Below are 5,191 nucleotides of genomic sequence, written 5' to 3' on the forward strand. Positions count from 1 at the left end.
GAAGATCAATCAATCATGAAAGATAATCAAATGAATCTAAAATAGAGTTGTTCAATTGTTCACTATCTCATAGAAATAAATATGAACAAAATGAATCGAAATCGGTTTGATTCGTAATCGTACAAAGTACTTATACAAGAATCAATTTATGAACATTAAGCCACGGTTTACAAAGATTGCATCCTTAGATCATAAATATATTAATTTATGAGTGTGAGAATCATACATGACCGATTCTAGAACTTTACCATTGTGTTCACCAACCAGGTACGCGAACAACAGCTCCGGATCTTGGCCTGTCAAGCCATTCGCAAACCCGGTTCGCAAACATCCGTCTCGGACCCAACTCAGGTAGAACCGTTCGCATACTAGGTACGCAAACAAGGTTCTCGGACCTTATCAGTAAAACCGTTCGCATACTAGGTACGCAAACAAGGTTCCCGAACCTGAATCATTACAAAACAGTTCGCATATTAGGTATGCATACCGTGTCGTATACAGACATACGTAATCGTTCCAAACTCTCATTTCAATCATTGAAACATCCTTGGAAGATGACAATGGTTGTCTCACACAAACCATTAACTTCAAGTAATTTTCAAGTGATCGAATGATCAATACGAAACTTCCCAAGCTAACATCAAATGACTTTCTCACACAAATCATATAATATTTTCAAGGTAATGTTGCATTCTCAGCAGTAAGTGTTGTCCTGTTGGTCTGCCTGTAGTAACTGTCTGGGTATATTTAGCAATCCTATTATTGGTTAATACTGTCCACTCGATAAGGGACGCGTGTTCTTCATCCATTGAGTAGAATTAGGGATAATTATTGGGTATTTATGTTGTAAGAGAACCCTGTATTGATTCTATCTGAAATTGAATGAAGTAAACCTATTTGGATGCGCATATTTGCACAGAGTTTTGGCCTGGATCTTCGATTCAGGAGGTGTTCAACACCATTCTATCCCCATTTTTCTATCAATCTGTTGTCTAGCTGTTGTATTGTCACAACAATTGGCATCAGAGCCGTTCGAAATCCATCAATTTTTTTTTAACAATGACATTGAAGGCAGTTGAGGAAGATGTAGCTCAATTGAAGGTTTCTCAAGCTAAACTACAATCAAATTTTGATACCTTCTCAACCGAGCTAGCATCTAAGTTCGTTTCTCTAGCCACCAATCTCAACATCACTTTACAGGAAAAAAATCGCAATCTAGTGAGCTTATTCAGTAGACCTTACAACAGCCGACATCAAGTTCATACTGAAGATGCCAATGGATCTACGTACTTGATATTGATGATCAGGGTTTTGCTCACCATCGTCAACCCATGTATTCCCACCGTATTCCTAAGCTAGATTTTCTAAGATTTGATGGTGAAAATCCTCGAGGATGGATTCAGAAAGCTGAGCGATATTTTCAACTCCATGACATTGAAGAGCACAAAAAGGTCGATATTGCTGCAATATACCTTGAGGGTAAGGCTGAAAAGTGGTTTTTAAACTTTCAAGTTAATAGACATAGAATAACTTGGCATGATTTAGCTACACATCTATGTGCTCGTTTTGAAAATCATGTGGATGAGAATTTTGTTGGTAGCTTTAACAAACTAGTACACAATCATCTGTAGATGAGTATTATGAAGAGTTTGAATTACTGAAGGCATTGATGCTTAAAATGAATCCATCCCTTAGTGAATCTTACTTCATTATGATTTTCTTAAGTGGCTTAAAGGATGAAATATGTAAATATGTTTCTATGTTTCACCCTCAAACCCTATCAGATGCTTTTTCTCTAACTAAACTACAAGAACAAAAGCTAGCTCTAACAGTTGCTACTACCAAACCATTTACTAAGTCCTTCAACATCCCATTTGCTTCAAATAGACAGTATTCTTCTACATCTTTTGTACCTAAACCAATTCTTACTTCACCAAATTCTGCACCCACCACTCCCAAGTCAATTTTCACCCCTACACAAAAGTCCAATCCCCAACCCCCTATAGTTAAAAAACTTTATCAAGAGGACATGGACAAAAGAAGAGCTCAAGGACTCTGCTATAATTGTGATGTTGTCTATAGACCTGAGCACTTTTGTAAGGGCAAGCAGAAGATTTATATGCTACAAATGGATAATTCTGAATCTGCAGATACTGAGGAGTAAGAAGAAATATTTGAAGAAGCTAATGAATCTCCAATTCAGTCTGATGTAGAGATATCTCTCCATGCACTCACAGGCAATGCCACTGGAGAGACAATTAGAATTCCTGGTATCATCAACAAACACAAAGTTTCCATTCGTATTGACACTGGTAGCACCACCAGTTTCATTGACAGCAAGCTAGCAACTTCTCTCAAGTGCCACATTGAACCAAATGCTGCCATGATGGTCACAGTTTCTAATGGTGACAGAACAGTGAGTACTGGCATTTGCTCAAAACTTACCTGGAGCATGCAGGGCCACACTTTTGTGGAAGATCTCATAATTCTGCCACTAGGAGGTTGTGACATAGTTTTTGGAGCTGACTGGCTCAAAACTTTAGGTGACGCGCTCTTCAATTTTTCTACCTTAAGCATTTCTTTTAAATACAAAAATAAGAAGATCACATTACATGGGAGCTCTCCAAAACCTTTAGTGTTTATGACAAGTGGTGTTGCAATTAAGAGGTTCCTCTCTACAACCTCTCATGGCTTGGTGGGTCATTTTTTCTCAATTTCAACAACTATTGCACCACCCACTCCTGAAATAATTCGTCCTTTATTACGAGAATTCTCAGACATATTCCAGAAACCTACTCAACTACTACCCAAAAGAAGCTTGGATCATAAAATCCCCCTACAACCCAACTTCATGCCCATCAACCAAAGAGCTTACAAATGCCCATATGTCCAAAAATGAGTAGTGGAGCAAATTGTCATATAAATGCTTCATTCTGGCATCATTCAGCCAAATCATAACCCTTTTGCTTCACCTATCATTTTAGTCAAGAAAAAAGATAACTCTTGGAGATTTTGTGTTGATTATAGAAAACTCAATAGCATCACAATCAAGGATAAATTTCATATTCCCATTGTTGATGAACTATTAGATGAGCTCAAAGGATTTAAATTCCTCTCCAAGATTGATCTTAGGGCTGGTTACCACCAGATCTGGGTCAGTGATTTGGATATCTTCAAGACAATATTTATAACCCACCAAGGTCACTATGAATTCAAGGTGATGCCATTTGGCCTCACAAATGCCCCTGCTACATTCCAGGCTTTAATGAATGAGATATTTCAGCTATTTTTGAAGAAATTTGTTTTAGTATTCTTTGATGACATCCTCATTTACAGCTCTAGCATGGAGGAACACTTAGAGCATCTAAAAACTGTTTTCTCCTTGCTCAGACAACATCAACTTTTTGCGAAGATGTCAAAATGCAGCTTTGGTCAGTCCTCATTGGAGTATCTGGGTCACATTATTATACCCGAAGGAGTGTGTGCTGGTCCTAGTAAGATTGCTTGCATGCTCTCTTGGCCCTTACCTAAAACTATTAAAGAGTTAAGAGGTTTTTTGGGATTAATTGGGTACTACAGAAAATTTGTGCAAGGATATGGATCCATCAGCAAACCATTAACTGACTTACTTAAAAAGAATGCTTTTTTATGGAATCCAGCTGCTACAGTTGCTTTTAAGGAACTAAAACAAGCCATGAGCAACACTCCTATTTTGGCACTTCCTGACTTCACTAAACAATTTGTGGTGGAAAGTGATGCCAGTGATTCATGTATTGGCGCAGTGTTACTTCAAGAAGACAAGCCTATTGCTTACTTCAACAAGCCTTTAGGCCCTAGAGCAAGAGCTCTTTCTACTTATGAAAAAGAGTTTCTAGCCATTGTCCTACCTGTTGAAAGGTGGAGGCATTATTTACAGGGCAATAAGTTCATCATAAAGACTGACCACCAGAGTATTCAATATTTTCTTCAACAGAAAATAACCACTGCCTTACAACAAAGGTGGCTGATAAAACTATTTGGTTTTGATTATGAGATACAATATAAAAAGGGAGCTGCAAATGTGGTTGCTGATGCTCTTTTTAGAAGATCTCATGACTCAGCAACTTGCAATTCCCTATCTGTCTCCACTCCATCTTGGGTGCAAGAGGTTCTCAACTTCTATGCACATGACCAAACATCAGACTCTCTCATTTCTCAGTTACTTCTTAATGCTGCTAGTATGCCACATTTCACCTACAAGGAAGGCATTCTGAGATACAAAAATAGACTTTACATTGGCACTAGAGGTAATGTCAGACAAAATCTATTGCACTCATTCCATGTTTCATCCGTGGGAGGTCATTATGGCATGAATGCCACTTATGTTAGAGCCAAGAACCAATTTTACTGGCCAGGAATATTAAAAGATATATTACTCTTGGTGTCCCATTGTGACATTTGCCACAAGAACAAAAGTGATCACACCAATGCTGCTGGCTTACTCCAATCACTGCCTATTCCTGCTCAACCATGGCAACACATTACTATGGATTTTATTGATGGTATCCCTGTCAGCAACAGAAAGAGTGTCATTTTGGTCATTGTTGATAGGCTCACAAAGTGAAAAAGCGGGGGTCTAACAACAACACCCAATATTTCGCTTAGCAATCTGTATGGACTAACTCCGAAATACTTTGCTAGAGAATCAACTAGACAGTCAGACTCAATCTAGATAAAAGTATCTCAAGGAGTTAATATCTCTCTCTTGTTTTTGATATTACTCAAGCTAATAGAAATCAGCGAGTCCTAATCAAACACAAGGAATACTTGGACTGTACCAAAGACCAATGTCCAAAGATCAATCAATATCAATCAACAACCAAAGGTCGGATTTCCAATTGATGATCACAAACGCACAACCTGTACTATTTCAATTATATAACAAATATAATACGGAAATAGAAATAACACAGACACCAGAATTTTGTTAACGAGGAAACCGCAAATGCACAAAACCCCCAGGACCCAGTCCAGATTGAATACACACTGTATTAAGCCGCTACGGACACTAGCCTACTCCAAGCTAACTTCGGACTGGACTATAGTTGAACCCCAATCAGTCTCCCACTAATTCAAGGTACAGTTGTACTCCCTACGCCTCTGATCCCAGCAGGATACTACGCACTTGATTCCCTTAGCTGATCTCACCCAC

The sequence above is a fragment of the Papaver somniferum genome, chromosome 3 (genome assembly GCF_003573695.1).
Source record: "Papaver somniferum cultivar HN1 chromosome 3, ASM357369v1, whole genome shotgun sequence".
NCBI lineage: Eukaryota > Viridiplantae > Streptophyta > Magnoliopsida > Ranunculales > Papaveraceae > Papaver > Papaver somniferum.